This window comes from Struthio camelus, chromosome 2 (genome assembly GCF_040807025.1).
Source record: "Struthio camelus isolate bStrCam1 chromosome 2, bStrCam1.hap1, whole genome shotgun sequence".
Lineage (NCBI taxonomy): Eukaryota > Metazoa > Chordata > Aves > Struthioniformes > Struthionidae > Struthio > Struthio camelus.
The window spans coordinates 136,681,530-136,691,872 of NC_090943.1; the positions used below are offsets into that span (position 1 = coordinate 136,681,530).

Below are 10,343 nucleotides of genomic sequence, written 5' to 3' on the forward strand. Positions count from 1 at the left end.
TGCTGGCATGAAGGAAGACCCATGTCTTGATGTAGAACATGATTTATGCGCTATTATCCACCTGTGCAGTTGAAAGAGTTAGGCCTTTTGTATCAGTGATTCACATGACTGGGGCTCATGTACAGGTGCACTGTCTTTCTGAAATGAAGCATTCTGTGCTGTAGATTTTGACAGTAGTGAAGAAGTAAACAGAGCTATACCGCAAGTATACACAGGATCTTTACGCCTTTCTGGGGATGAGAGTACTAACACAGGCATGATTATGGTTTTGACCAAGAAGTGTTTGCTGGAGCAAACTACCTGGGGGCTTACTAACACCACAACGATGCATTTGGTGGGAGAGTTTGGGTTTTTTTTATTTTATTTTTTCTCTTCCAAGTTCAAGTTAAGTAGGGTCTGAAATCTGCCATTAAGTAGGTAAACGTAGGTCCTGAACACACTGGCAACTCTGATAGATTACTTGATAAAAGAAGGTGAGGTGTGACTTTTGGAGCCACAGATGAGAGTGTATGATCTACCATACAGAGTTTCTTTAGAAAATCTCTCCTCTGCTAGCCAGCTATCTTGGTAGGAGTACACAAACATTGCTTTTATGCAAGCGTGCTGGTATCTTTGAATATCATAGCTGCCATGCTGAAAGTACTTCATGTGACTGCAGGATAAGAGCCTATCCTGACTGCGGTTTTGAACTCCTACAAACACTGACCACATCTATTGAGATGGCATGACAGATACACAGAGACATATCCCTGAGACCAAGAGATGGAAATCCTTCCTTTGTGTTCAGGAGGTGGGTATGCAGTGAGTGTTTGGATCTTCAACTGAACGCCAGTGACGGCTCGCTACCAGGAAAACAATGATTTTCATATCTTTCCAGAAGCTAATTCCTCCTGCTCCTGGCAAGGGAACTAGTCACAGAAGGATCTCTGTGAAAGACCCAAACAAGAAGGTAGAATATGAAACAGAAAAGCATCTCAGCTGTGATGGTTCTCAGGGCTGACAACAGTGTAGAGCTGCTTTCTGAAGCACTTCAGAGAATTCCTACAAGGAATTATTTGCTCTATGAGCATTGCTTGAAACTCTAAATAGTCTCTACCACAATGATCGCATCCCAAAGTTTCCTAGGATAGCAAGGTTGGCTTGACAATCACTGACAGAATAATTCATAGACGGTGCAGAACGTAGTGTTTTGTTACCTGCTATGTTTCTTTTCCAGGTCTGGGAGACCGTATTCCTGTAACAGCAAAGATCTTACTAATCCTCAAAGCATGAAGAGTATCATTTGTCTTGGCACTATTTTGATCCTTTGAACAAGACTGAGGAGGAAAAGATAATAATTAGCAGCTGTGATACAAGCTATATTATTATTTACTGTTTTATTCCTGTGGATTTGGAAATCATATCCAAGAGCAATACCCAGCTACTTGGAAGCTGGTCTTCTTCACGGTTTGATCTCATTTTATGAAGGAACCAAATAGCTATCTCTTTTCTGGTAATTTTCCTAGGGGCAGATGATCGATATTCCGAAGACAGGTATCTGGATTGTGTGGTTTGGTAATCAGCTGTCCTAAACCACAGGCTTTGGAGAATAAATCTAACAACAAAATAACTTCTCTAGCTGAGTTTTTTTCTTTGCTGCCACAATTAGAATTGACCTCTTCATAGCCACAGCTACTGGATATATCAGGAAGATGAAGAAGTTCTATCCTTCTAGTGAGACTTAGTAGTTCATGTTGATGTTTCAAGAGGTGGGGGAGTATGATAGCCAAGGGCTTTTGTCCACTCAGTGTATAATATACTTTCTCCATAGCCCTTGGTGCCTCTGGTTTAGCAGGTCTTTTCCTTGCTTGCCAAAGCAACCAGGTTATGGTCTGAAGTTGCACAGGCGGTATGTGCCTGAGGAAGAAGAGTGTGTCTAGGGAAGAAGGGTGGAAAATAATCCTTCCTGCCTTCTTTGCTTTCCTTCAGCAACATTCATGTCATGAGTAAGGGTGTCCATGTGATCTGGAGATAAATGGACAAGAAAAGGTTATGATACTGTGGGAGGTCAAGGCTACATGTCAAGGCTATATGTCAGCCTTTCAGTGTTGGGTCTGTTGGATAGTTACAGGTTGAAAACAACTAACAGTACAGCTGTGTTGAGAGATGTGACCCTTATCCCAGGTGGTGAATAACTACATCTACCTATAAGGAAACACGGTTCAGCAGGGCTTGTCTTGGACCCTTCCAGGCTCCCTCTACAAAACCCAGGAGGGAAGAACTGTAGAAGAGACTCAAGAGAAGCAGAGCCCTGACATAGGGCACACTCGGGCATTTCCTTCTCTCCATGTCTTGAGGTCCACTGGCATAGGAAGAAGAATCAACAGACCCAGGAGAGGAGGAGAAGGGACAGCCTTACCAGCAAAGGCAGGCAACAACAGCAACTGAGGTTCTTGCAGAACAAGTTTCTTGTCACCACAAACTCCAGTGTCACAGTCTAGGCTCTGAAAGCTGGGTGATGGTGCAGTCCCATTGGGGAGGAGTCTGTGTCACTGATATTGAGTGCATTGGTGTAAAAGAAGCTTGCTCAGAGATTAGCATAGAGTGAGACAGATAGATGAGGTAGTCTGTCATGCATGCAAGGCTCAATGAGTATTGTCCAGTGCTGGGAATTCTTGGTGGAGGTCTAATATGGAAGAACTTCTCTATAATTTTTTTTTTTTAACACAATTTGCATTACTTATTAGACTGTCTATGTAGTTCTGGAATTATTATGGTTGTCACTGGAAGTAAGGTCATACAATGCACTGTGTGCAGCTAATTAAATTCCAAAACTGATTTGAATTATGCTACAGTGATTGTTATTGCAAAATAGCATACCTGTGTTTTGGGACGATTCTAGCTAACAACTTCCTCAAAGAAAGAACTGTCAGTGATAAGTAATTGTATTTCTAAAGGATATGTCCGTAACAGAGGATGGGAATAAAATGACAAGATACATAGTTGAAATTTTCTGTGTTACAACTCCCTAAAAAAATGGATGTGGAATTTCACACACACATATACACAAATCAAAGGATATAAAATATGTAGTGAGCTTCAAGTAGCACACTATTTTTGAAGCCTGAAGTTTTTCTAAGCTGCACTTCTTTGGTATGGATCACACTGTGCTACTATGGTTAATGGTTTGCTCTACAAATACGTAGACAGGATCTATTCTACTTTAAATATGTTATGTGGAAAAAATAAGCAGAGGCATGGCCATTTTGGAAGAGCAGGATATAGGATAGGAGGCATACACACACACACACACACACACACACACACACACACATATATGCACATACATATATGAAGTATAGTTTTTACATGTTGTTTGTACTCTGCTTGTGCAAAGGGAGAAAGTGTTTGATCAGAGCTGTTAGTATGGCCTTCTTCCTGAGCAACATGCCTTCTTCCTGAGGCAGAAGTAAAACCTTCCAAATCTAGCCTCCTTTTCAAAATCTTTTTAACTAGTCTTTCCAATTTGGATTTTTCCATAGCAGGCTAGAGCTTTGTTTGAGGCCATGTAGAGCTTTATTTACACAGCTCTTTCCTTTGCGGCTTAGCAGCCTGCCACTCTTTACAAACAGCAGGCATTTTATGGGGTAGCACCCCAAATGCTAAGAACCCACATTAACGAGACGTTAGCGTATTCAGCTCTTTTTTCTATGTAGTCAGGGACAAGGCCAGCCTTCTTGTCATTACTTTTTTGTAAGCCACACAGAAGTAATGGATTTTTCACATCCTAAGGAAGAGTTGTTGCTTTATTTCCATTGTTAAGGACTGTCTTGCGTTCTCTCATTTAAGTATGCTTTTTGTCTTACTGTACTATAGTGGGCCATATCACAAAGCCTTCCTATATATATCCATGTTCTCCACCTGAATTATGGTTATATGAAGCTCCCCCCCCCCCCCACCCCGCCTGCCCTTTTAATAGTGTTGACTTCATATCCGAAAAGGACCACTAAAAACACAGATAGATCAAGGGAACACACCAGGAGAGATGTTCAGGGATCACACCACTCCTTGACTGAGCAAACCAAATATGATTTTTCTTAACTATTTTGAAGCATCTGGACCTGCCATTTTGACATCCAAGAAATCACACTGAAAGAATCTACAATGCCTGTTCTTGCATTTCTCAGTATAAAGCATTAGAGCTTCTGTGCTGACTGACTAGTGAAGTTTTGCCTTCTTTAGGGCTTCAGGCTTGTGTATTCCATGAAAACTGTTTTGGAAGACACCCTTTGCCACAGTACTGTCTCCAGATTTTATACATCTACAAACGTTTCTAAAGAACATTTTCACACCAACAAAGCAATAATCTTTTTAAACTGTAAAAGAAATGTAACCTAAACCCAGAATGACATGTTTAGGCGGTAGCTAAAACACTTTCTTGCAGAGAGTGTTTTAGGGTCAAAGAATGCTGAAAGGCTATACTTGTTCCTAATCAGGAAAACAGCTTCCTTTCTTCTTCTTTATGCACTGCATAAGGAAGTAAGAAGCTTTGCCTTTTTCTGGGATGCACTGATAGTATGTGCTAATCTGGGGCAGAATGGTCCTACATCTAACTTTCACCAACCAAATATTCATGGCATTGCTTCAGTAATGACTTACTAGCACTTTCAGGATTTCTGGAAATTCCTTGGCTCTCATCCTATTACCACTCCCAAGTTGGACTGTAAAGTGACTTGGCTGGAAAATATTGAGAACTTTTGTATTATGTCTGCACAGAAAAAGGGATTGCTATAATGACTGCTATTATCGTAGAACTTTTTTAAGAATAGTAAAATGAATTGATTGTAAATAGAATATAATTCTTTAAGGAATAAGATCGTTCCTAAGAAAAGTAGTTATTTTAGGAGAAGAACATACCTGTAAACCTACATGCACATACATTATGCTTAACTTTAAGATAGTGACTGAACAGAAGTTAAACAGAAGTATGAAGCTGGACTAATTTGTTGGAAGAAATAATTCATTGCTCTATTAGGTTTCCTCCAAAATTTTCAGTTGAGGAATAGTGCGATCCCTGAACATCTATTCTGGCTTGTTCCCTTGATCTATGTGTGTTTTTAGTGGTTCTTTTTTGATATGAAGTCAACACTTATTTAAAAGGGGCAGGGGGGAAGCTTTGAAAATCTGGAGACTTTCAGTGGTAAAATGGTTGCTGGTTTGAAAATGAATTGAGGTACAAAGACAAAAAAGTCAAACCGCAGTCAGTATGATGGTGATAATGCTTGTGCGGCTCTAAGGTGTGTGTGCGTGTGCACAGGCGCACGTGCGCTGTAAACCAAGGAAGAACACAGCTTACTGGTGGCTCTCTACCAGGGTGAGAAGGATATTAAAGTATACAGTATTGCATGCCACTTAGAGATGTACGCGTACCTTTGCTTTTGTTTCTCTGTGAATATCTACATTGTCCTCATAGTGGTGTTTTGGAACTTCATCTCTGCAGATAAGAACCTCAGATAGTATCGAGTCCAATGTCTACTATTCCAGACAATGAAATATTGTTTAATATTAAAGATGTGGGCTGTTCATGGAAAAATATGTAAAGGAATGTCTTAGAGTAAATCTCAAATCTGTTTCTCAAGCAACATGCTTATCACAAGACTAATTTATAGGCTTATTGAGAGACAGTGAGAGTGACTATATGAGCAAGCAAACCTGACTTTGGGATTCTGCCATCTCTTTGGGCCTTCCCACACAAAAGTGTTAATCAGACTTGTTCCAAAAATAAGAATTGCTAGAATCACAGTTGTTTATTTAGCTTGGTCCTGCCAGGTGATGAACCATCTGGCTTTGCTACAATGAAGAGTTATACGGATACATAACTTGGAATAATCCTATTTGGCACTGTATTTACTGCCCTCCAGGACTAAGAATTTAACCAGCATTGTGCAACCATTGGCTTGTGGGAGGAGCCTGGCTCAAAAGACCCTGACAAAAAATGATAGGAAATATCTGTTAGGACAGGGTGAGCTTGCCAACCAGCTGAACAGCGGCCAAGATACTGCTGCTATCCACATGGGAGAGAGGGGAGCTGGTGATATGCCTCTCTTGAGGACAGAGCCAGTCCCCCAAAATATCTTAAGCCATACTACCAAGAGACCAGCATAGACAATATCCAGCAAAATATTTGCCAACATAGATAAAGCTCATTTTTTTCTTTGCACTTTCTAAATTCTATTGTCCTGAATGGATGGTGGGAAGCCAAAATGACTATTTGTGACTTTATTTTCTTCAGGCCTCAGCGGCTCAAGGAACTATTGCTGGTTAGGTTAAGAAGTACAAAAGTGCACCACAGTAGGCAAAGAACAAAAAGCATGCTGGCTCTTCCCAAGGTGTTCTCATCGGTGACTTCTCACAGTGATGATCTCACATGGGTGATCTTCTCACAGTGTCTGCTTGTTCAGCAGCAGAGGTTGTTGGTATTACTGTCACGGAGAACAGTCAGCTGGCTTACACACCACTTTTCTTCTAATATTAAGGGGAAAAGGTACAGGTACTGAAAAAAAAAGTCTAAAAGGATTATTGATCACATTAGTTAAAAATATTGTGGTTTACTAGAGTTATTTTGTATTTCTAAAACTGGCTCAGTTTGTTTGCAAAGGAAACTTAGACTTGCCACATAGTGACAACACGTTTTCCTTGTTTTTCTCCATAGCTGTCGGTTGGACATGTGCAGTCCCTTATGGAAGCAGAGCCTGGCTCAGTTTGCTATGTGATTTTTAGTTTTTCTCCTGTCTTTCTCTGCTGTCACCAATCCAGAAAATGGTAATTTGAAATTGCAAGATTTCAGAAGGCTCTTCCAGTTCTGATCTCTTTGGGAAAAATCAGAAGTAACACCTGGTTGGAGATATTCCATTATTTTCCATGTTGCCAACTGGAAAACAGTGAAGCATCCCTGACCAGTGTTTCTCCAGTTACACTGTATATAAGTTCTTCACAGATGATTTTTCTGTTAATGAAAGCTTATGGCAATGCTTGTAAAAAAAGTCCTCCCTATCATGAATGAGCAGTTGCACAAGGAAGCTTTGATTAGACAAGATCTCACCAGGGATTGTTGAAATCACAGTAAAGTCTGTGCAGATGAAGACAACCACCTCCAACTGCAGTGGAGGTAGATGGGCAGGCAGGAAAACACTCCCAGCTGCAGAAAACCATTTTCTTGCTCGTCTGTCTTGACAGCTCACTCTTGCTTGAGGAACCTGAGCCAGATTATCACTTTCAGCACTTCAGCAGGTGATTCACCAGCAGCTGAGTCATCCCTGTCTGAAGGTTAGCACTTCCAAAAACAAGGGAGGGGTACACAGCTGGGGAAAAGAAGCACAACAAAACTTCCTCTGCTAATTCTTGCCATCTGGGTGTGACAGCCTGTAGGCCTGCAGTTTTATTTTCAAAATGTTGGTTACATTTTTTATTACTGAGTCCATAGGGAAAAGACTTATAGTTCACAGTTCATCATCATTACACAAACTGATGTTCTGGATTCAGCTTCAGAAAACAGGAAGCAATACTCGTAAGGCTGGTTTCCCGGGCTTTTTTGCAGACTACCATCGGTAAGAAGTTAGATGGGAAATTGGAACTGGACAGCATCATGGAATTGGTGTCTTTTGGTGTTACAGGTCTCTTTGTTGAGCCAAGGAGATATGAGCTGTTACAGTCTTGACTCATCAGTTTGAGTGGTGATAACCCTGGCTTGTTCTGGAGGTCTCTTGCTCATGACTAAACAAGAGGGCAGCAGTCACAAATGGTCATCCGTGAGCTACATGGTCCCTGTAGCTCACGTGTCCCAGTGCTTGCACAATTCCTGTGCTTGAGCCTAAAATTTCATGAGGCAAGTCATTAACCCAATAGAAAGCTGTTCCCTTTAACCCATGAGGTTAACAAATTTAATCAGCTCAGGGAAAGGTCCAGCAAGTGTCAGAACTGGTGAAAGGCAGAGGCTAAGACTGTCCATAGGCAAGAGGCTGCTGTAAAGGGAGCAGGCTCTCCCCATTTTGACAATGGTGTGCTGCTAGATAGCTCAGCCCTAACTATGCAGACTAACTGTACTGACTAACGTGCTGACTAACTATGCTAACTTCGTCTTAGAACACTTTCTTTATTGGTCTCAGATGCAACTTAAAAAAAAACAAACACAAAACCCTCAATAGTAATTACTGAGAGTATGAGTCGTTTTCCTTCTGGTGCAACCAACAAATAAATAACAAACTTGCAAGGTAAATGTACACAATGGATTATTCATTAACCCCACAGTGTGGGAAAGGCAAATTCACAGACCATGGCTATCGCTTTAGAACACTGAATTACAGTCAAAATACATGTTGAAAATCACTTTGAGTTGTAATTTCCATGAAGAAGGAACATCCACTGCACTTCCACTCTGACCATGCTGCCTGGATTGACAGAGTCTCTAGCATCAACGGTGGGGCTGAATGGAATGGACACACTCATCTTCCCCAAGTAAAGGAAGACTTTGGCTTGATTTCAGAACCAGAAAATTGGGCTAGAACTAGGTTCTGGGTTCCCACATCAGCTCAGGTTCAGTCAGAGGACATAAACGGGGGCAAAACATTCCCAAATCTCCTCTCCTTTTTTGCCCCCACTTGCTCAGAGACAACGAGGAGACAGGAACTGGCATGTGGTGCAGGTTCCTGAGGAACCTAAATGAAGGCATGAAAACGTTAGGTGTGAGACATCAACAGTTAAAGGTTAGGATTTCAGATGTATCAAGTGGTTGGGCTTTCATATTATGAGCATAGCCTGAGACATACTCAAAGGGTCAACGTTCACAGGGAAGAAATACGGCCTAAAATCACAGCTTTCCATTCTGAAAATACTGTCTGAAACTGCCAGTATCCAGACCTGGGTCTATGAATATAAGAGCCATTGGCATCACTGAGGGCGGCATACGTAGGTCTGCAAAGAATAGGGCACAGACTGCAGGTTTCCCTGTGTGCGTGTATTAATGGGACATTTCATCTCTAATTGAGGCTCCAAACTCTCCTATTTGCTGACTTGGGAGCTTTGATATTACAGGTATGAGTGAACTTTTAAAAGTTATTCAAAAAAGTTACTCAGATCCACTTATTCAGATCTAGCTACGACTTAGCTTTGCATCTTTTTGAAAAAGCCAGCTTTATATTGGCAATAAAAATCCTCTTTTAAAAAAGCTGGACCATAATCGTTATTAAGAGATACTCAAGCAATCAGTAAACTACTACATTAACTAAAGCTAATTTTGATAACTATTTTCAAATGTTATTTAGTTGGAGAGTGCAAATGTTGGCAGAACTTAACAAATGTTCCTTTTGGTATTAGCAAAGAGATAGATCACTTGTCTTTTAACAACTTATACTTTATACAGCTTTTAAAATAACACAAGTGATTGATATGCCTGTTTAAAAATGATGGTGACTAACATTTAATGAACTCATATTTTTAAGATAAAAAACATAATTTCATTATTAATACTAAAATGAGTTATAGTCTATCTTAAAGTCTGTAAATGTTCTCTTAAATATTATATTTTTCCTTACTGTCTCCTCTTCCTTGAGTTATCCTGGTAAATGATATTTAGCCTAATATCATCCATGTGGTTGAAACATATCTTAAAGAGGGAGAAATAAATTTACTTCTGGTTTTGAGAGCTAAAATGTGACTGTTTCGCCAGAGGGGAAAACATGCACATGGTCATATAGGTGCCATGGACATTGACAAGTAAATGTCTACCTCGGTCTGTGCTGGTTGCCTTTTTGTTTTTAAGGGGAACGAGGTCTAGAAGTTTGAAAAACGAAGCCAGAAATTATTTGGAAGAGGCCTACCTGAGAAAGCTGCATTCATAATAGGGTTACAGAGGTGCCTTTTGCTGCCGTTCCTTGGACCAGCTTTTTTCAGAGCAGCTGGTAGAGCATTGTCTGTGTTGAGGAATCTGGAAATGTTTCTGCCCCTCATTAATAAAATCTCAGCTGTCCTTGGCAGCCAAATTCAACAGGCTTATAAGCTTATAAAGGAGCTATAGCCAGATGTGGGGTTTTTTTTGTTTTGCTCCCAAAGATTAGGCTTTCTTAGCAACTGAGGAAAAGTACCACCAGTTGTGGGACCTGGCTTCTTGAGAATAAGAAAAAGATTACTTTGGTTTTTTACTACCATCCTTGCTGAATCAAAATATACTTTAACTCTGTTGGGTGGCTCTCTTTCAGGGTTTATAGGTGAAGCTATCTTCAGACACACTGTTTGCTATGCACCCAGGCAACTTGTTAAGAGCAGATGATGCACCTGCTAATAACATGCTAATAATAATATAAGATCTG

The 10,343-nt window shown here is 40.5% G+C and overlaps 1 long non-coding RNA gene across 1 annotated transcript; it reads left to right on the top strand.

Moving 5' to 3' along the window:
* Positions 1–738: 738 nt before the first annotated feature.
* Positions 739–1,303, top strand: LOC138066042 (uncharacterized). The gene is made up of 3 exons (XR_011139220.1): positions 739–790; positions 878–949; positions 1,217–1,303. It is a non-coding gene; the product is annotated as an uncharacterized lncRNA (long non-coding RNA).
* The last annotated feature ends 9,040 nt before the right edge of the window (positions 1,304–10,343 follow it).